Source organism: Balaenoptera ricei, chromosome 4 (genome assembly GCF_028023285.1).
Source record: "Balaenoptera ricei isolate mBalRic1 chromosome 4, mBalRic1.hap2, whole genome shotgun sequence".
Taxonomy (NCBI): Eukaryota; Metazoa; Chordata; class Mammalia; order Artiodactyla; family Balaenopteridae; genus Balaenoptera; species Balaenoptera ricei.
This window is the reverse complement of record NC_082642.1, coordinates 153,677,630-153,700,111: the sequence shown is the minus strand read 5'-3', so window position 1 is coordinate 153,700,111 and position 22,482 is coordinate 153,677,630. Positions and strand designations below refer to the sequence as shown.

The 22,482-nt window shown below is 42.6% G+C and overlaps 1 protein-coding gene across 6 annotated transcripts in view; it reads right to left on the bottom strand.

The window, feature by feature from the left end:
- The window catches only part of DYRK1A (dual specificity tyrosine phosphorylation regulated kinase 1A), a 142,788-nt gene extending 122,952 nt beyond the window's left edge, over window positions 1-19,836 (bottom strand). For 2 of the 6 annotated variants that reach the window (XM_059921543.1, XM_059921539.1), the window contains exon 1: window positions 18,085-18,961. The gene's annotated coding sequence lies outside the window, so the exon portion shown is untranslated. Of the gene's footprint in view, window positions 1-14,071; window positions 14,116-18,084; window positions 18,962-19,533 lie in introns of those variants that run through there. The other 4 variants (XM_059921541.1, XM_059921540.1, XM_059921542.1 and 1 more) reach the window with 4 other exon arrangements.
- Window positions 19,837-22,482: the final 2,646 nt, after the last annotated feature.

The window sequence follows — 22,482 nt, the reverse complement described above, 5'->3', positions numbered from 1 at the left end:
ACAGACTCTGAGGTGGAAAAGTTCGGGAAGCACTGCTCTCCGGAGCAGGACTAGAGTAATGAAGGGTGTGCCTGGGGACGGGTTTTTTTCATCACAAGCCTTTCGGTAGTATTCAATTTTGATTATATGCATATTAAAACTGAAAATTAATTCTTAAAAAAAATTACTGCAGTAAGCAAAAAGAAACTAAAGATCTGATCTGTAGAGAGGTCATTAACAATAATGTAAAGAAAGAGCTTAATTGAAGACTATTTCAGAAACAAAACTCAAGAGAGCTGGGTAATAGAGTAAATTCAAAAGTAACTGAGAGGAAGTTACAAGGAGTCAAAGACTACATAGATGTTTCTTCTTTAGGGACATAACTACTCCATCACTGCAAAGTGGAAACACAAAATTACTTTCTGTTGTAATCCACTGATTGGATTATACCAGCTGCTATCTACAAAACTCTCTTCAAGTTTTACATGGAATTCAACTTGGGAAGCTGAGATACAGTTTAAAATACCAGAAACCCTTCATTCAGCCATGTATTAAGGGATAAGCAAGATACTTGTCCTAGATACATGACGAACAAAATGTACAAGGTTCTGAGACTTCCCTGGTGGCGCAGTGGTTAACAATCCGCCTGCCAATGCAGGGGACACGGGTTCAATCCCTGGTCCGTGAAGATCCCACGTTCCGCGGAGCAACTAAGCCCGTGCGCCACAACTACAGAGTCCACGCTCTAGAGCCTGAGAGCCACAACTACTGAGCCCGTGTGCCGCAACTACTGAAGCCCACGTGCCTAGAGCCCGTGCTCCGCAACAAGACAAGCCACCGCAATGAGAAGTCCGTGCACCGCAATGAAGAGTAACCCCCACTCACAACTAGAGAAAGCCTGCGCGCAGCAACGAAGACCAATGCAGCCAAAAAATAAATTTTTTCAAAAAGGTACAAGATTCCTGCTCTCATGAAATTAATATTTGCTAAAACATATTCCACAGAAGCAATACAAATAATAACTAAGAGTGAGGGCCGAACCTGGTTTGAATCCTATCTCACCAACCACTAGGGAAAACTACTCCACCTCTAAACCTAATTTTTATCATCAGTTATTTGAAAATAATACCTTACTAGGTTGTGATATGTGTGTGTTTATAAAGTATTCATAGCAAGCTTAATAAAGATTGCCCTTACTATGTTAACAGGTTTCCTATAATATGCTAATGTGTACTGTGACTCTCCAAGAAGGTAATTTTCTCCAAGCTTATTTCCTTCATACCACACCATGGAGTGATCTGCAGAGCACATTTACAGCAAGAGAAACTCCCTACTGTGTACCCTACTTCTAATCCACTAGGACTGATTTTTACTACTGTATCCTCATACTGTCAGCTTTTTTTTTTTTTTTACCACTTTTTAGCATCCACTCTGCAAACCTCTTCAATCACAGTTTTAAGACTATTATGCCTCAGTCTCCCATGCTAGATCCTGACCATCCTAGAAACAGAGGGAGTATCTTTTAGACTAACTGCTCCAGTACTTGGAAAAACACAGTATGGTAACACTAAAAATGCCATTTCAAAGAAGCAGTGCATGCAGTTTAACCTCATTCTTTCAGTTATTCAGCAAACATTTATGGCGTTTTCTATACACCAGGCCCTTCTACGATTCTATGCTAGGCCCTGAAGAGACAGCAGTGAACAAAGCAGATGCAACTCCTGCTCTTAAGCAGCTCAGTCTAAAGAAAACAGATACAAAAATAAATAAACCGAACAGGTATCAAGTTCAGGTGGAACAGTGTGAAGCAGTGATAAGGAAAAGTTCAAGGTGTTTTGAAACCTAACCTAGACTGGAAGGAGTCGGGGAAGGTTTCCCTGAACACAGACATCTCAACTGGGATGGGGAAGATGACTAGGAGTTAGTAGGATGGAGTCCTAAGTGCTTTACAAGCATTCTATTACTCTTCACAACGCTATAAACAGTAGGCGTATATTATCCCCACAGGGAAACTGAGGCTCAGAGAAGTTTTTATGGCTGGGAAAAGGCAGGGCTAGGATTCAAAGCCAGATATCTAGATCAGACTCCAGGGAATGTACAAAAATGTAGGGCATCCAATCAAATGGACAGCATTTCTTTCCCACTACACTCTACTCTCTATAATGGACAGACTCTAAGACGGCTGCCACAACACAGCCTCCTGCTGTTCATGCCCTCCCACAGACCCTTCCTTTGAACCAAGACCTATGACTTGCTTTTAACCAAGAGAATACAGGAAATGTGAAGGGATGTCACTTCTGTGGTTATGATACATGAGACTGTATATCTGTCTAGTGCGAAGACTCACTCCTTCACTGTCTTTGAGAAAGTAGTGGCCATGCTGGAAAGGACCACACAGCAATGAACTGAGGGCAGATGTCTGCCAATAGGTAGCAAGAAACGGAGGCCCTCAATCCAACACTGAACAGGGTACTGAATTCTACCAACAATCATATGAGCTTAGAGGAGACCTTCCCCAGTTACACCTTAGATGAGACCAAAGCCCCATCAATAACTTGACCAGAGCCCTCAGAGACCCAGCTAATTAAGCTAAGCTGTGCTCAGACATCTGACCTACAGAAACTGTGAGGCCATAAATGTACTTGTTTTTAAGTTTCTAACTTTATGGTAATATTGTTACATATCAAGAAATAACAAACACGCTGTTACACAATAAAGTTTTTCTGCCATATCCTGGTGCTTTGCTGAAATAATGATTTGCAACTACTCTTAACTACACATCAAGCCAACTTCAGGTAGCAGTCACAATTGCTCTTTTTAAGCAAAACTCATGTACCAAGATGTCAACATTAACCACAATCTGACCCTGTGTTTTATTTGTATTTTTTATTGAGATACATTTGACATAAAATATTAGTTTTAGATGTACAACACAGTGATTTGACATTTGACTCTGCATTTTATTGTAGCCATTTTTTAATAACTTTGCCTGCTAATTCCATTGTCTCTATCATTTCTGTTTCTCCTGAGTTTTCTCTTCTGTCTTCAAACTCACTAATCTTCTCTTCTGCCATGTCTAATCTGCCATTAATGCCATCCTGTATATTTTTCATTCCACACATTAGTTTTCACCTCTAAAAGTTTTATTTGGATCTTTTTATACCTTTCATAATTTCTAACTTTTTAAACATATGGAATACAGTAACTGCTTTCATGTCCTTACCTGTTAATTCTAACATGTCAGTTCTAGGTTGGTTTCAATTTACTGATATCCTAATTATAAGTCACATTAACCTACGTCTTCACACGTCTAGTAATTTTTGATTGGATGCTAGACATTTTACACTGTTGAGTGTTGGGTTTCTTTACGTTTCTTTAAAGACTACTGGCCTTTGCAATGACTGGCAATTACATTACTTTCAAATTACAGGTGACCCTTGAACAACAGAGGGGTTAGAGGTGCTGACCCCCCCACACAGTCAAATCTCCAAGTATAAATTCACAGCCAGTCATCCATATCTGCAGTTCTGCGTCCATGGATTCAGCCAACTGCAAATCATGTAGTACTGGAGTACTGAAAAAAATCCACGTATTAAGTGGACCTGCACAGTTCAAACCGTGTTGTTCAAGTGTCAATTGTAGTTTGCCCCTTTTAAGGCGTGTTTCTAAGATTTTTTTCAAACATATCTAGAGTAACCTTTATTTTAGGACTAGTTTAGCCCCATTAAGACATGACCCTTTTGGATTCTCAATCAACACAGCATATAATGAGATCTTTCTACTTTGGCTATAAAGTACTCAAATATTTTCCAGCCCTGGGTGAGCTCAGAAAATTGTTCTGCTTACAGCTTCCCAGTGGATTCCTTCCCCAGAAATGTTTCCTTCATGAAACTGTACCCTACACATGCACCACAGATTGGCATTCAGTCAACATTTAAGGGGACCACTAAGAAGATTTATGGAACTCTTTCTCTGCATAACTCTCAGCGTAAGTCCCTTCTTTCCAGAACTCTGCTCCTCAAATCAGAACCATTCTGGCCTCCCCCAACCCCAATCTTTCTTTCCTCAACTCACTGGCTTTTTTGGGGATCTCCTTCCCCGCACTGAGATCTGCCTCCAGGCAGAAAGCTGCACCATCACAGGACCTCCTCGTTTGTTTCCCATCTGTTAGGGAATGTGGTTCCGCACTGCCTATTGTTTAATATCTGAAAACAGTTGTTCCATGTATTTTGTCCAGTTTCCTAGCTGTTTATGGTGGGAGGGTAAATTCAGAATGTTACTGCCCCACAGTCAAAAACAGAAGTCATGACTCCTGACAACAATTTTAAAGTAAATGTTTTATAAGATACAACTCCTAAACATACACACACACATCATTATCACATTATCCTGTCTTTATTTTTATCATGATATGTACATGATATGTATCACTCTTGGTCAATTATGTTACTTGCTTTCTTGCTTATTCTACATTTCACAATAGAACGTAAGCTCTGTGAGTACAGGGATCTTACCTACACTGTCACTCCTGTATCTCCAACACCTAGAACATATCCTGGCCTAGAAAAGGCACTCAAATTCAGCAAATGCATTAAATCAATAAGCAAAGTGTTTTACGAGTATTTCACTTAATATGTATTGTGTGAACTCTTCTACTTAGTAAATTCTAATCTAGATACAGATAACCCTGACCATAGAGAGTTCCTTAGAATTGTCTATTGTCGTAATTACCAACATCTGAGTAAAGGTTTTTAGTTGCAAACAAAAGAAACTAACTCTAGCTTTGTTGAAACTGTAAAGGAAGTTATTAAAGTGTATTAGGCAACTCACAGAAAACCCCAGGAGGGCCAGGCTGGAAGGCTACATAACCAAGAACACCGAAAATTCAAACCACAGATCTGGTCCAGTGGAGACAACACAGGATTCGGTCCCTGTGATTTGTAGAGATACCACTGACCCTGGAACTAAATGCTACAACTGGATCTGTCACTGACTGCCTCCAGAAGAGCCGCAGCTGCCATCCCCCTTGCACTGCAGAACACAGACTTTGCAAAGTGCCTGCTTCTGCAAATCACTGGCTTCTGAGGTAGAGGAATGGAGGTCCCAGGTCATATGATTGCATCCTAACCCCAAAAAAATGCAGAGAAAGTGAGCAACTGGCTTTCATAATGGAAGACATCTACCTCCCACCAAGATTCTTAAGGTAAAGAATTCCCCAAACATAGAAAGCTATTAGATGTTCTGGTTAATTATCTGAAAGACTAATGAACCAGTAGCACAAAGCATCAATCCCAGCATACCAGAACTTTTATCTATTTCTTCAATTAATGGGTTATAGAAGCTCTATGTTCCTTTTTCTTTTCTATCTGAATGTTTAACTTTAGGGCCTGTAACTGTTCACTGGGTTTTTTATTATCTGGAAGCAGCATAAGCAATCTACTATGATTAACCTTAAGCAAATTTACTTCCCTGCATCTCAGTTTTCTAACTTATAAACAGATACTATCCACCAACTTCTAGGGCTGCTGATAATATTAAAATAACTAATAATGAATATGTAGAGTCTGGCCCATAGCAGGCAATCAATATTAGCATTATTTAATAATGTTACCATTATTAGTTTATTTTTTAACAAGAGAAACTCACTGATTTACATGAACATCTCTTTTTTAAAAAGAATCTGCCAATGCCAACAAGCTGAAGATCCCAGTTTCTATTTTACATTGGTATTATAAATGTTATCCCCCTTAGCCCCTTTGTTATCAGAGATGAAGCAACAATAAAGTAGTCTAACATGTTGCCACCAGAGCTAAGTTCAAGGACTACATAAACAGATGGACAAATGGACAGCTGGATGATGGAAGCATCAAGCCACGTCTCCTTTAGGGTTCTCTACAGCGAACTCCAACCACACTGAAGGGCTTCATGGCCATGAACGGGACCACGTATGTCCACCTAACTCACAACTACGTCCCAAGGGCCTGGCAAGGGGCCAGGCAAAGAGCCAAAAAATGAAATCTGAATATTTGCTTTTCTAAATATTTACTACAGAAACTAGTCCCTGAGAAAGGTTTCAGAACTACTTTAAAACAAGTCCCTTTTAAGCTTTTAAAAAGATCATTCACCTGACAAGATCAAAAGCTTCAGTAATTTTCTAACTACAAGACTCAATTCTTTTGAAAATCCATCTGTACAACGAACTTTCCCTCAATCATTCTTCTTGTTCTGTTGTCCAAATGTGAAGAAAAAGTAACGCCAAAACGCATCCAAACCACTTTCTTCACTTTTTTTTTTTTTTTGGGCTGCATTGGGTCTTCATTGCTGTGCACGGGCTTTCTCTAGTTGTGGCGAGCGGGGGCTACTCTTCATTGCAGCGCACGGGCTTCTCATTGCGGCAGCTTCACTTGTTGCAGAGCATGAAGCCTCAGTAGTTGTGGCACATGGGCTCAGTAGTTGTGGCTTGTGGGCTCTAGAACACAGGCTCAGTAGTTGTGGCACACGGGCTTAGGTGCTCTGCGGCACGTGGGACCTTCCCGGATCAGGGATCGAACCCATGTCCCCTGCACTGGCAGGTGGATTCTTAACCACTGCGCCACCAGGGAAGTCCCTTCTATCACTTTTTAAATGACGCCAAAGCTAGAGCTTATTTTAAATGTGAACCCGAGAGCTACTGCAAATGCTGGATTGACATTCCAGATATAACTGTTGAATGAAACTCACTTTGTTGGCTAAAAATCATAAAGAACATCCAGCCTGATTCCCTCCACAATTTAAAACCATTCCAAATGAAACTAAGAACTGTATCTATTTCAATAAACTAATAAAATCATGTACTCCTTTAATAGAGAAGGCACAATCTTTCAACTCCGTAATACCAACACTGAACTTCTAACAACTAGTAGGTGTTTCATATGCACTTATTAAATTAATCCATGAATAAATAACTTTGTCTTTTTACTGGTTACACAGAGTTTTCCAAGCTTATCTTTAAAAAGACAGGATTCACCTTTTTCTTCTTCTTCAAGGCTCCCATATTCCCTGTCTAACTCTTACTCCAAATGTACATTCCCCTTATGTAATCATTTGGTCCTTGAGACCAACTAGTAAAGACCAAAACGTAGTTCACTGATGCATTCAACAAATGTTTACTTGGTACCACACGCCAAACACTTGCTGATCTCTTAGAATGCAAGGGGGAGCAAAACACCACTGCTCCTGCTCTCTGGAGGGTACTAATAAAACAAGCACTAAAAAAATTACCACCTGTGATAAGCATTGTGAAAGGAAAGTACAGGGAGACATGAGACATTAAAAAAGAAGAGGTGACTAGGACAGGGGTCTGCTTTCCCTGACAAAGTAATATCTGAACTGAAAATGAAGGAGGAAAAGAAGTTAACTAAAAGAAAGAAGGGATGATGGCTGGCCCAGGAAGCAGACATGCAAAGACATGGGAGACAAGACGGCTTAAGTCAGCTGGAGCCAGATCATCCAGGTAGGGAGTGCTATGACTAGTCTAGTCTTTCCCCTAGAAGTCACAATAAATCATTAAAGAGGTTTTTTTTTTTTTTTTTAAAGAACTGAGAATTCCTGTTCATCCATTTGTTCAAGTCTCTCCATTTCTATCCATTCTATTGAATTTTATTCCTTGACCTTCCCTATATGCCCACATCCTTTACTTCACATGTCCGTATCTTTATCTTATTCAGCAAACAGCCTTCTTCCAAACGTCTCCCATGAATCCTAAGACTTCTGTCTTCAACTTCCTCCCTTTGCAGAGCTGACTCCGGTACCGCTGAGTAGCTGTGGGCCTTCAGGCCAATCCTTAGGTAAATTCACCTAGCATTACTGACATTCTGAACTGTACCACACAACCACTACAGGGAAATTCAAAAATTGAAATTAGATGGCAAAATATGCTGAGATCCTAATAATTTTCTTACCATTGCTCTTTTGGAAAACTTTAATGAAACAGTCTTTTGTACCATAGTAATGTCTCTCAAAAATAAATGTGTTTGATGTAAAGGTGAAGTAAAACACACCACTGTGATGACAGCTGTTCTTTTTCAAGGGGAAACGATCAAATCAGAACAAATTTCTCAGCAGACAGTATTTGTCTTAGAGACAGCAGTCCTACTTATATCCAAATAAACTTTAACCTAAAACTAACTGTCAAAGGGGCTCTTAAAAGGAGACAAAAATTTTGACCTTCAAAAAGCAACATCAAACATTACTCAATTTCATAGACTGTGTTCCCTTTAATGAAAATTCACGTGTACTCTAGACTGCGTCCTTAAAGCCTACTCTGGATTAGGAGCAGGCTATTAAAGATCCCCCGCTACAACTAACTTCCATGATGGCACATACGGCGAGGGTTTTATTTCAGCATTGATTCCCAGGCCCTAGTGCCATGTTTGGCACTAGTAGGTACTCAATAAATAGCTCTATCTGCCTCACAAGATAAATGCTTTTTAGATGATTGGTCTCCCAATAACAACATATGTGAACATAAACAATAAATATGGTATTTTTCAGGAAAATATTAAGACACTCAGAATAAATTAAACTCTCACATGTTTAACTACTCTATACTTTTCAAACCATGAACTGTGATACAACCTTTCCCTTTCCAGAATCACAGCTTCTAACACTGCCTTCTCCCACTGCCCCATTTTTTAGCTCATTTTTAATGGTGCTATAAATTATTTCCACCTGTCACTAATGGAAGGTTTGAACTACAATAATAATTCTATCTTCTGTTCTTCCACAGTTCCTTCAGGAGCTTACTAGGAAATATTCTCAACTGTCCCATTAAGCCAGTCATTCGACTCCTTATGACCTTTACTATACTGCCACCAAAGCTGAATTCTCTCCTTTCTATCTCCAAAACCTGGGTCACATTGCTATTTGAATCCAGAAATATTCACTTTGTTCTGTTGAAAATTAAATAATTAAGAACTCAAGATGTTCCTAACTTGGCTCTCCCTCTGTCTTGTTTTTCCCTCTCTTATTCCTCATGCCTGTACACCTAGAATGAGCCTTTCAAAAGGCTGTCATCTCCCTAACTCATGGATCTGCCATCATCGCCCTGATGAAAAACCTTCAACTGCCCCAAATTCAAATTCCTTTTAAGACCCATTAACTCTCATTTCTCACTGCAATTGTTCCTATCCCTCCCCCAACATAACACACACACACACACACACACACACACACACACACGCTCTTATACTCCAGGCACACCCACCACAGGTGCCTATATGACTTCTTCCAGCCGACTGTCACTTCCCCAGGTTCTACTGTAAAAAGCCCATCCATTCTTCGAGACCAAGCTCCCATCCCTCCTCCTCCACAAGGCATGCTCAAATCCCCAGATCTGTCTGACTTCCCCGTGTTCTTCTAGTTAGTTCTCTGTATGGCAATACCTCTAATTGTTAGCAGCCATGGTCTTACCTGTGCTAATTTTGCCTGTATACACACAACTATCTCAACACTAACAGCACAGGTCACCAAACCTTATTCACTTTTGTAGTCAAAGTTTCTACCACCGTAATTCACATATCTTATACAGAGGACAGGCAAATGTTTCCTCAGTTGAAGAGGAACAGGAATCCCCTTTTACAATTTATCCAAGCATTTACAATTATAAGCATTTACAATTTATTTATAAGCATTTACAATTTATCAAAACAGTTTTTCATTCAACAGAATAAATAAATACAGGAAAATCACAGAACAATTTTAACTAAACAACAAAGAACGAATACTTTGTTATTTAAAGTACAAGACTTACAGTACAATGTAAGATGCTCAAATTCACTCATAAAGAAATGCAAATTCAAACAACTAGACTTCACTATTCACCTATTAAACTGACAAAGATTTAAAACTTCGATAACACCAGTGTTGGTGAGATTTGGAAAACTATACACTCTCAGACACTGCTGATGAAGTATGAATTGGTGCTACTTCTTGGAAAACAATTTGGCAATACATATTCAAATGTGCACATACCTGGTGAACCAGCAATTTCCCTTATAAATATATACTCTCTGGCTAACGCTCACAGGAAAGTTACATGTACAAGGATGTACACTGCAGCGTTGTTTGAAAATAGCAAAAATAGGGAAAAAATATTTAAATGCTCTTTAATGGAGACTGACTCAATTGTGCTGCATCCATAACATGGAACACTTCCCATCCGTTAAAAAAACAGGGAAACTCTACCACCTGATGTGGGAATATTTCTAAGATGATCAAGAAGCTTAAGTTGCAAAACTGTGTGTTTAGCATGATCCCATTTGCTTTTGATTTTAAGTACACAGAGTGGATATACACACACACACACAATGTCACACTAAAAAAAATCAGGATCGCACTAAATATACAGCTTTGTAACAGACGTGTATATACTAAATGTTTACATATACAGTTGTACATTTGTATGTATAGAACATTTCTAGTAGGAAAAACTAAATAGCTATTACTTATGGAGCACAGGGGGGTGGGGGGTGGGGGGTGACACCATTCTACCGGGCTGGATCTTTTTTTTTTTTTAATCGTGAAAATACATAACTTGTTGATTGTTATGAATTAAAATTCTCTAGATCAAAGTGATACCTTTTATGTCTGATATAAGACTGCTCAAATAGGAGCCCTAAACAGATGAAAAAACACTAAGAAAAAGAGAACACTCCTACTCCAATGACTCCATATTCCATCAAGCCCAGTGGTCCTCAGCAAAATTATCCACAGTCCCATTACGGACACTCTTAGCAACAGAAGGCCAGCAAGTGCCAGTCTAACGCTACCAACCTCCAGCCACCAGAGGAGCCTCCATGAACCCTTCCAGGACTGCACCACAAGCAGACATTTCTCAAACATGCCCTTCATTTTCCTTGGGCAAGGGCACATGTGCCCTACCCTTCCCTCCCCGTCCCAAAAAGCTCTCTTATTAGTGCAGGTGCTACTCTCCAATGTTTACAATGACAGCCAGCTAAATGATAAAAATAAAGTGTTAACCTGATAACAGATAAAGGATATTCATCTGGGAATATTTCCACTTTAAATTAGGGAATCCAGCTCTTACCTTAATCTAAAGGAATGAATTCAACAGTGAGAACTGCCAAGCAAACCAGAAGAAAAGGAAAGTAATAATTTGAGGACATGACCTCCCTTTGTTCCTTCTAAACATGCCAGGTCAAAACCTACCTGTCATCTACCCCTAACGCTGGAGATACACTACCCTACCCACTACAGCACCGACACTAACTATACCTGATTTAAAACCTCAACTTCCCACCTTTAAATACTTATTTGACCAACTCAGGCTATTCTTCTAAGAGGCTAAGAAGACAGGTAAGTGAGCCAACCATTCACTACCAATGAGCTCACACATAAATAGCAACATATTTGGAAACAACAGATCTTCCTATAAAATCAAAAATGCAGTTGTACTCTATTCTCTGTCCCCTCTTCTGTAGAAAGAACAAAGAACCAAGAGTCAGGAAAACATGTGCCAGTCCCCCAGACCTGCTTATTCTGAGGCACTGGTTAGTCATTTATTTTCTCTGCATCCCTTTCCTTCTCTAAAATGAGAGACGAACTATGTCAATGTTTCTCAAAATGCTTCTACTGCATCAGGATTACCCGGAGTCCAAATTAAGAAAGGGGATTCTAGAGTGTCACCCATACCTACAGAAAAAGAAGTATCGGAGCTTGGGAATCCCTCAACTTTGACAAGTTATCCTGAAAACTGTTTGAGACCCATTAGTTCCTCAGGTCTCTACTTGACCTAATTAATTATACGCTAGTTCAAAGAATCCTAGACCTTCCTCTTTCGTCAAACCCATGAAATAAAGAGGAAGATACTGGACAGTAAATGTTTAAATATCACTGCTATCATCCTCCTTGGAACTTCAGTGATTCAAACATTTACTGAAAACCTAACAAGATATTGCGATACTAAATCACAATATCCTAGTATTGCTTGCTGAGGATGTGAGCACAAATACACACAAAACGGTCAAGGGGACTGCTAAAACTAAATCCAAGAGCTTAGATTTCAAATACTGTTTACTGCAATAGTCACAGCAGTCAAGAATCATGTTTCTATCAGAAAATACCGTCAGTAAAATAATGTGACCCAAAATTCCTTCACTACTAGTAGTTACAATTTTTGTAATCTGACTACACATGTATATATTCTATATACTATGTACTGATGGTCTATTTCAATTTGTACACCATAGTTCAAAAGAGTAATGAGCAAATATGGAATATAAACTTATTCATTAGTGCAATAAGTTGTTTTTTCAAAGTTCATTTCTGTAAGTTTCTCCCAAAAAATTTGAAAGTGTGACAGGCAATGTTTCATAATCCCCTCCCATTCTCTTCTTTCAGTAGAAACAGATTTTCAGCCAAACAGCCACCTACTGAAGACCAACATATCCCAGCCTCCTTTGCAGCTACATGCAGCCACCTAAGTTCTGACCAATGGGTGTGAACAAAAGTCCCATATGCAACTTCCAGGTCTGTCTTTAAAGAGGGGATGTTCTCTCCCCACATCCTGTTCCTGGACTGTGCATGTGGAGGGGAGCTGTCCTCAACTGTATAGGAATGGTGCCCCTTAAGCACAGGAAAGCAAGTCAGAAGGAACCAAGCTCCCCTACATCTTGGAGCCACCACATCAGCCTTAGACTACTTACATGAGAGAGAAGTAAACTCCTTGTTTAAGCCACTGTATTTAGTCCGAACATAGGTCCAATCTTGTGCTCTAACTAATGCATATAGAAAGATTAAGTTACTAATAAATATTACAAAACAGCTACTTACCAACTCAGTAAGGCTGAAACTCTAATTATAAATTCTTGGGTAATCTCACTACTGAAATTATTGCTACTGTACCAACTTACATTTATATAACATTTTACACTTTTTGCAGAACACCACATTACAGTACCTCATTTCACATTCTCAAAATCCTGGGCAAGGCAGCGGGTGCTCTGCACATTTGGACACAGGACACTAAAGCTCGGAAGCTACTTTGCCCAAGGTTGCACAACTAAGGAGTGGTGCTCAGGCAGGATTTGGCACACAGGTTCCTCATTCCATCGTCCCATGTACATGTACATTTAGCTACACCTGTTATGTGCCAGGCACTGGAGTTACAGAATTATTCCTGTCCAGATGGACCTTACAGGTTAGTGGAGAGAGGGAGAGACAGACAGTAAATGAGTAAGTGTACTTATGCGTACATATGAATAACTGTATAGCAACTTTTAGTAATGGCTGTCAAAAAAAGCAGAGTCTGTAAGAATGCATGGCCAAGGAATCTTACTTAGACTGGGGTTTAGAGGAAGGCCTCTGAAGAAGTAGCATTTATGCTGCGACCATAAGGATGAGTATCAATGAAGAAGAGGAAAAGAGGGAGAAAGCTATTAAAAAATGTATGTGTGCTATCTCAGTCTTCACAAGAACCCCATGGTAAGTACCATCAACCCCATTTTACAGATGAAGAAACTGATACTTAGCAAAATCACTGTGCCTTAAGTCCACACTGCCAGTGAGTGGCAGGACCTGAGATTCCAGACCTGCCTGACTCAGGAGGCTCTGCCTGGCACCATCTCACAGGCCAATACTCTCTCCACAGTTATGCTTCTTCAACTGCTATCTCTAACTTGCTATCAAGCAGATTGTGGATAGATGTCACAATTTCAGCATCTTCTTACCCAAATGCATGTGCTAAAATGCCAACCTTAACCACAAATATCCATAAAACTTAAAAAAATAATAAACTCTTTCCAGTCGAAATTTTATATACTTAGAGAAATAATGGGATTATTTAATGAACAGGTATGTTATTTAAAATAGAGGTGATGCTGAAACCAGTTTCATTCCATGTTAAACCAGTTCACTAAGCCCCTCTCCACAAAATCAATTTGAACAAGCAATTCAATTATGGTGAGATAAAACTAAAAATAATTCATCAAGAGTAAAGATACATTTTAAACTATTATGCACTATATATCAGATATGGGCACATGTCCATCAAACAAACAAAACTTTAACAGTATTACAAACTTTTAAAAGTCACCTTCTAGAAGAGAGGATACATAGCTCTGGGAGAAGAATCAATTGCTGAAAAGACAAAATGGTTCTGTATTAGCAAAAAGTATGCCTACAAGGAACCACATTATCTTAGATGTTCAATGTACCACAAGTTATCTCCAATAAAGAATTTTAACTCGTTATACAACTCTGGAAGTAGGATTTCAAAGCAAAACCATAACTTTTTAAAAACATTTAGCTGGTTTATACAATGCAATATTACCAAGTCATTTTGTTTTCATATACCAAAAAATGAAACTAAGGCTGCCTGTAGCCACTAGGTTAGGAAACAAGACTTGTCTCTAATTGCCTAATATGAGCCTTAAATTAATTACTTTAGTCACGTGAAGTCATCATTTCACTTTCACATAACCAATGATAAACTCCACAGCTCTAGCTTAACATTATAGCATTGACATAAGACAAGATTTCAAATGATTTCTTTATTTAGAGGCAACTGGGGAGAAATTTTAGGTAGTTTAAAATAATTTGATGATTTTTCCAAGTAATTAACCACAAATTTTAACCTCCTCCCCCCAAATTTTTAATCCAAAACTGTGCACGCCTTGGGTTATGAATTACTATAATTTCTCTAGCCATCAAAACATTGCCCATTGTCAAAATGATATATCGTAATAAGTCTTTCAAAAAGCATAACCACTATGTATACACGTAAGGTGCTCACACAGAAGTAACAAAGTCACGCATTTCACTTTACAGGGCAAAGTGTGTTAAGTGTCAAGTTTCAGGTGATCATGTTTAATAGTTTCAAGTAATATCTTTACTTCTAAGCAGAAAATACACACAAGTATCTGGAGGTAAAACCACCAAAAAAACTCAACAGAAAATAGTGATTCTTAGCTCACAGTTTAAATTACTGATAGTAATACAACAAAATTCTAAGACTACTGAAATTCTGGGAGAGAAAAATCAAGTTCTTTATAAAGACTCTGGAAGTTTTGGGGTTCTGCTGGATTTAGATAAAGTTTTTCTCGGTGGGGGGATAAAAAGAGAAACTGCTTGCGGGTGGGGGTGGGCGTGTAGGAAATGTGAAAGTTCTTTGAGACAAGAGAAAAGTGAATGTTAAAGCAAAGAAAATTTGACACACACCTTACCACAAATAAAGTCACAAATGAAGCCCCCTCTTCTATTAAGCTTATTTTTAGATCATGTAGAAGGCAATTAATTCCCTTCTCACTCATAATAAAGTTACTTCTATTCAAGTTTTCTCCCCATGACTAGATAGTTGCCAAGCATAAACATGCATGTGAAAATATCCCTGGGCATTCTAAACTTCTAAGCTTTTTTTTGTTTTGTTTCCAAGTAGTACCCAAGATTCAATACAAATTAGCATCTTCTTTCTTTGTATAGTTTCAAAACAAAACATATGCCAAAGGTCACTCTCACCACCTATTATAACAAGTTATCTTAAATTTGGTTTCACGGGGATTTGTAGCTCTACAAAAACCTATGTAAATTCTTTAAATACCAGTTGTTGCACTTACCACACTCCCCACGGCAACATCTCTAAGTCATACACACAAAAAAATCTGCATAAATGAAACTAAGGGGCAGACATCAGACAATATTCTAGAGGAGGAAAAAATTCTAAGCCAGGTTTTTTTTTAACATCTACATTCCCAAACAAGACACTGCATTACAATGAAACATCTTCATTTGTTTTGAATGTTAGTGCCCTTAAAAGAGGCTGGATTAACTCAATTTTTGAATCCCCAGGACACAGTAACTATGTATGTTTGTTAAGTTTCCATTAAGTCCCACCAAAAAGTCTTTAAAAGAAATGTAAGAAACGATCTTAAATCTAAATTCCATATTCCAAACAAAAACAAAGATCTCACTAGATCACTTAGTCCATCTCCCACCCCTACCAATAAGGACCATCCACTCACTTAATTCTATTCAAATCCATAATCTTTTTTAGATTTCAAAGGAGTGAGTCTTCACCTTACAGACACAGGAGTGACCCTTCCTTCCAGGATAAATAACTTCTGAGCTTACGCTTCTTATGAACTTTTTATACTCAGTTTTACATTACAACTTGCTGTAGACATTGACAGGACTCAACTTTTTGGCAAGGTTTGAAGTCTAAATGAATTTGGACAGCCACCATAAACATCACTGTTATTCCAAGGCAAATCCTCCAAAAGCACTGGGGTACTTTAAGTGTAAGTCATATGTATACTAAAAATCTTAATATAACTGAGTGAACTTTTTTCATAACTGCAGTCTCTTTGAAACTATCTTCTTCCATTTAAAATCTTAGCACCTGAAATTTTAATTCTCTTTCCACATTTACACTCTAGCTGAAAAAAATATTCTCGTAACTAATCAAGATATGAGAAGTTTACAAAACAAAAGCTAAAGGTAATTCCACTGAATTATGAAAACGCCCCCAAAATCAAAATATTAAATATATCCACTCTTAAATACTTTGTATATGTAAAGTGTAATGGATCACAGAGAAAATCTTAAGTATTCAAAGATAAAAAATTACTAAAAATAACTTTGTACAAAACTTTCTTATGACTCATCAATACTTACATGACTATAATTAAGTTTAAGTGTGAACAAAACGCACTGAAGAATATTTTTTAATTCCTTCCATTCAAAAATTGTCTATGTAGTTTGCTTGGGAGCAGGGGAGAAGCTGACAAGTTAGTTTCATTCAGAGGCCCTCACCTCAACCTTTCCTTTCCTCTTCCGCAAACTACAAAGTTAATTCCATGCAAAACACTATACGCGGACAGAAGCTCTAGGTTAGAACCCTGAGTCATTACACACAGACCGCTCCAAAATCTGTCAATATTTATAATAATGAGTTATACCCTAGTGATTAAGAGCCCAGGCTGGCTACAGACTCCTGGTCCCAGCTGTATGACCTTGGATGAGTCACCGCTCAATTTCCTCATCTGTGAAATGGGTAACAGTTCCTACCGGGAGAATAAGCGACTTAATTAATACACGTAAGGCCCTGAAGAAAAGTGCCTGGCACTACTCGTCCTAATCTTTAAATCAGTGTGAAAACAATGTTACAAGGTGTATATTCTGACAACTTGGGCGGAATTCGAGAACCAAATGGTGCTGGCATTCAAGTACTGCACCTAGATTACAAGATTCACATCATCCAAGGGTTGGACGACAGGCACAGAGAAGTGATCAGAGTCACTCACTCACTAATTCTGCCATTTTTAACTATTTCGGACCAGGGAGGGGCCTTTCGCTAAGTGTGAAGCTATTCAGCAGCTCCGGTGGCTCTAAGCGAGAGTGGATCTCTGCCTATTAACAGACTTGTGAAGTTTCGTTGCAATACCCAGGTATCAATTATAATTTACGCATCCTCAGCCACCAATTCCTCCCGCTGCTAAACAGGTCATCAGTCCACCTCGAGTGGCCGGGCTCACTTGCGCTCACTGCACAACTTCGGAGCATGCCGAGTGCCCTGGCTCCAGCACACACCCCAAAGGGCCGCGCGGGGACCGGGCTAGCGACCTTCCCCGGCGCCTAGCCCGGCAGCCAGCCCCATTTTCTTAACCCGCGCATTGTCCTTGCGGAGAACCCCGGCCGTTCCCACAGTGGTGGGGACCAAGAGGAGGGACGAGGGAGGAGCTGGGGGAAGAGGATGAGGAGGAAGAGGAGGAGGAGGAGGAAGACAACCTCCTCCCCTTCGCTCGGGCGACCAGTGAAGGTCTGGCGCTTTCTCCGGCCCCCAAGCCCCGGCTCCCGGGAGGCCGCGGCCCCATCTCCCACCCTCCGCAACTTTCCCTCCGCTCGCACCCGCCTCTCCTCCGGGACCGGGCCTGTCGGGCTCCCTCCCCCGGCGGCCGGCCCCGGGCCGCGGCGCCTCCTCCTAAAATGGCAGGTCCCTCCCTCCGCCCGGCCGGCCTCGGCACGGGCCCGGCTGCAGGCCGCGGGGGGAGCCGGGCGCCGGGCCGGGCCGGGCGGGGCCGGGGCCGCGGCCGGGCCAGGCCGGACACTCACCGGGACGATGGCGGGGCGCTCGCGCCGTTCCCTCCGGTGAGTCTCTGCCTCGGGCTCTCGCCGCTGCGCTCTCGCCGCGGCCTCCGCAGCCAGCGCCGCCCCGGCCTCCTCTCTCCGCCCCCGGCGCTCCCGGCTCCGCGGCCGAGCCGCAGCCTCCTCAGTCTCTCTCCGGCTCGCGGTTCCAGCGGCGCCCGGGGCCGGGGAGGCGACAGCCCCCTCCCCGGCAAATACCGCAGTCCCCGGACCCCGACTCCCAGCGGCGGGGCCGCGAGGCCCGGCCCGGCGCGGAGGGCGGCGGCGGCGGCGAGGCCGGGCGCCGAGTCGCGGCCGCTGCCGGTGGCTTCTTCCCGAGGAGGATTTTGTAAATTTCACAAAATGGCGCGCGCTCCAAACCTGCGCAGCGAGAAGCGCCGGGGCCCGAGCGGCGGCGGCGGCGGCGGCGGCTCCTCCGCCAGGAGAGCCCGAACCGCCCGCCCCCGAGTCCCCGCACAGACAGACAGACACTCACACACACTCACACACACACACGCACGCACACTCGTCCTCGCACACGCTCACGCACACACACACTCTCTCACACTCACACCGGTCCCGCCCGCTCGCCGGCGGCGGCAGCGGCACCAACAGCAGCAGCAGGAACAGCAGCAGAAGCGGCGGCGGCGGCGGCGCCCGCACCCCCCGCTCGGGGTGTCCGCTCCCTGAGCCCGTCCCGGGCCGCGATCAGCAGCAGCGACGGCAGCAGTCTCCCCGGATCCCCCCGCCGCTCTTGCCGCCGCCACCCCCGCCTCACTCCAATGGGGCTTTTTATTATTATTCGGGCGGGAAGCGAAAGGGTTTAAAAAAAAACCAACCAACAAAATGGCGACGGACCGACCCGGTCGCTATAGCAACTGTCAATCAAAACGCAAAACCCCGGCTGACGTGCTGACGTCCTCCTCCCGCCCCCCGGCCCCAAGCCGGCGGGCGGGGCCTGTTGCTCGGGCAACGGCAGATTCCGTTCCCTCCTTTCCCTCTCCCCCTCCGTCCCCAACCAACCACCCAACCCCCTCAGGTCACGTGAAGGATAAATTCGGAGTTCGGGCCCGCTACGAGTGTCAGAGGAGGGCGCGTGATTCGCTCGGGGGAGGGGAGAAGAGGGGGATGGCCGGGCCGAGGTAGGGAAGGGGAAGAGGAAGGGGGGCGAGGCGGCGGCCCGGCCTGTGCGCGAGCGCCCGCCTCTTCCCCGGCCGCCCGGCCGCGCCCCGCCCCGCTCCCCCCGCGCCCGCCGCGCCCGCGCCGACTGCGGCCCGCAGAGCGCGCGCGGCCCCCGCGCCACCGCCCTCGGAGCCCAGAGCTTCCGCGTCGTGCGCCCGCAGCCCCGCCCGCCCCGGGGGGAGGGGGGCCGGACGCTGAGGCCGCGCGGGGACCCGGGGAACCCACCCCCCGCGCGCCCGGGCCGGGGGCTCTCACCTTCATCCCCGGGGAGCGCGCCAGCCGCGCACGTCCGCGTGTTTAAGCTGTTCTTCGAAGGGCTCGCGTGCCCCCCTCGCCGGAAAATGCCCACGGAGGCTGCGGCGGGGGGTGGGGAAGAGGCCGCCTCCGCGTTTCAGACATCTCAGGAATTCCGGACGCTTCGCCCGCATTCAGGATGCCCCTGCGGCTGACACCTTGATTAAATCCTGTCGCTCGGTCTTTGAGGCGGCCAATGCAAGCGTACAGAAATTATGGACGGAGCCATCATAAAAACTTTAGACTGTGCAGGCTCTCCCAGGCATTCCCACGGATTTCAACCCCCCTCCCGCCTTTCCGGGCACAGCCTTCCTTCCCCGTCGGAATTCCCCGAAAATTAATCGTCTTAAGCTGTTACTGTATCTTTGTCCAACTCCCTGATTTTCTTTTTCATGTACCGTCTCAGTTTCCAGATTCTAGATCCGCCCACAATTTATTAATATTCTGGCCTTGGTTTATCTTTGTTTTATCTAGACCTTCTGCCTGACTAAACATTGCGAGGTGTGCTCCCCAGGCATTAAAACCTAGGTATGCTAGTAGCCCTGCTGTGCTGGCTACTGTGTAATTAGTAGACAGCCGCTGTCTGAAATTATATTTTGTACCAAGCCTAGTAAAATGGCATTTAATGTGATGGTAAAAAGGATATTATAGATGTTATTTTACTCTTACTCACCAGTTTATGGATTTATTTCTAAGCTTGTTTTTGCAATCTTATGATAATGTTCATATCAATTTTTTCTTAAGGTTAAACCGTTCATAAGTACAATGGCTGCAGATACAACCTTACAGGTGTAAAGAATCTAAAAAAAGAGGGGATGTATGTATATGTCTAACTGATTCACTTTGCTGTACACCTGAAACTAACACATTTTAAATCAACTATACTCCAATAAAAAAAATGTTTTTAATCTTTTAGTACAAATAAAAAGAAAAAAAAGGAAAAACAACCCCGTTATAAATACTGGTCTCTAGCCTGTGTGACTGGAGAAAAGACACTTGAGTTTTTCCAACAAATGTTTCCCTCCTACAGTTACTAGAACCTTGATATACTAAGGCAACCATTCAAATTAGCACAGGCCATGAAAGAAGCCGGACTAAACTTAAGATAAATTAGGCAAAAAGTAGGCAAATAACTTACTTCAGACTGATTCTCATGGTATCAGAAGTTACCATGCCTATCAAAAGTTCTTTTAGAGTGCCGACTTTTTCAAAATTAGTAATTCAGTTAAAGTCGACATTCAACTTGATTGTTTTGAAGGAAGTGGCGAAGAGTGTCCCTATTGGGGTGAGAGATTGCAATCTTGACTCTGCCCAAACTTACACTTCCACCTATACAACCAACTCCTTCCTCCCTCCTGCTTCTCTTCTCCATGCTCCCACCGCCAAACCCACACCCATTCACCACAGTTTCACTTCTATCAGGACACTTAAGCATCTGCAACCTTTAACACTAAATTAAATTTGAGTCAATTTTTTATTGCTGGTGGGACTTCCCTGGTGGCGCAGTGGTTAAGAATCCGCCTGCCAATGCAGGGGACACGGGTTCAAGCCCTGGTCCGGGAAGATCCCACATGCCATGGAGCAACTAAGCCTGTGCACCGCAACTACTAAGCCTGCGCTCTAGAGCCCGCGAGCCACAACTACTGAGCCCACGTGCCGCAACTACTGAGCCCACATGCTGCAGCTACTGAAGCCCGCACGCCTAGAGCCCGTGCTCCGCAACAAGAGGAGCCACCGCAATGAGAAGCCCGCGCACCACAACCAGAGAAAGCCCTTGCGCAGCAATGAAGACCCAATGCAGCCAAAAATAAAAATAAATTTATTTTAAAAAAAGTTTTATTGCTGGTAATGAAGGAAACTTGCATAAGTAATCTTCTAGATAACCTGAAAAGAATATGACAATGTCTCAAGAAACGTGCCCTTGTCTTCAGTCAAGTCCGTCTAGAAGGTTATCAGGGTGAAGCAGAATCTTGAGCTTATAGTCATGCAGTAATAGAAGGCATTGCTGGTCTTCATATGTAGAAGGCTGCACCCTTTCTCCCCTCCACCCCACCGCCACCACCATCCCTCCTCCCAGTATGACAGCCGTAAACAACATTGATCAATAAGCTGTCATGTCCAGGTTGGAATGCTGTAAAATGGTTTTATACAGGCTTCACCTAAAAAGTAACCTGTGAATTATGCTGATCCCAAACACGTGAACACATGTAGGCAGGAAGGACTCTGGTATAGATGCCAGTTTAGCCGTGACCAGGTTCAGTGATTAAATCCTTGCTCTCATCTGAGAATCTTCCCATCAGGTCCACTGACAGATGTATTACAAATATATCTAGTCATAGAAATTAACGTCTACAAGCAAAGACCCCCAAATCACAGATGGTAACAGCCTGCACATACCCAGCACATTCTAGGGTATCTCTAAACCTCAGCAACTTTACATCCCCATTATACCAGTGAGAAATCAAGTCCTGAATAATTAAATAACTTTCCCAAGGTCATACCACCAGTAAGTGGTGAAGCCAAGATTTAAATTCATGTGTAATTGCAAAGCCTATGTTCTTTCCACCACACCAAAATGATCCAAGATTATTTGGAGATCGGGTTTTTACAGAGGTAATCAAGATAAGGTCATTGGAGTGAGCCCTAATCCAATGACTGATGTCCTTATAAAAAGGTAAAATTTGAACACACAGACACACACAGGGAAGATGATGTGAAGACACAGGGAGAACGCCACCTACACCTGAGGCTGCCAGAAACTGGTAGAGAGGCTTGGAACAAGATTCTGTTTTGGACTTCTAGCCTCCAGAACTGTGAGACAATACATTTCTGTTGTCAAAGCCACCTGGTTGGTGGACTGTTATGGCAGTCCCGGCAGACTGATACACTGATCTAAGTCAAGATGCCAGG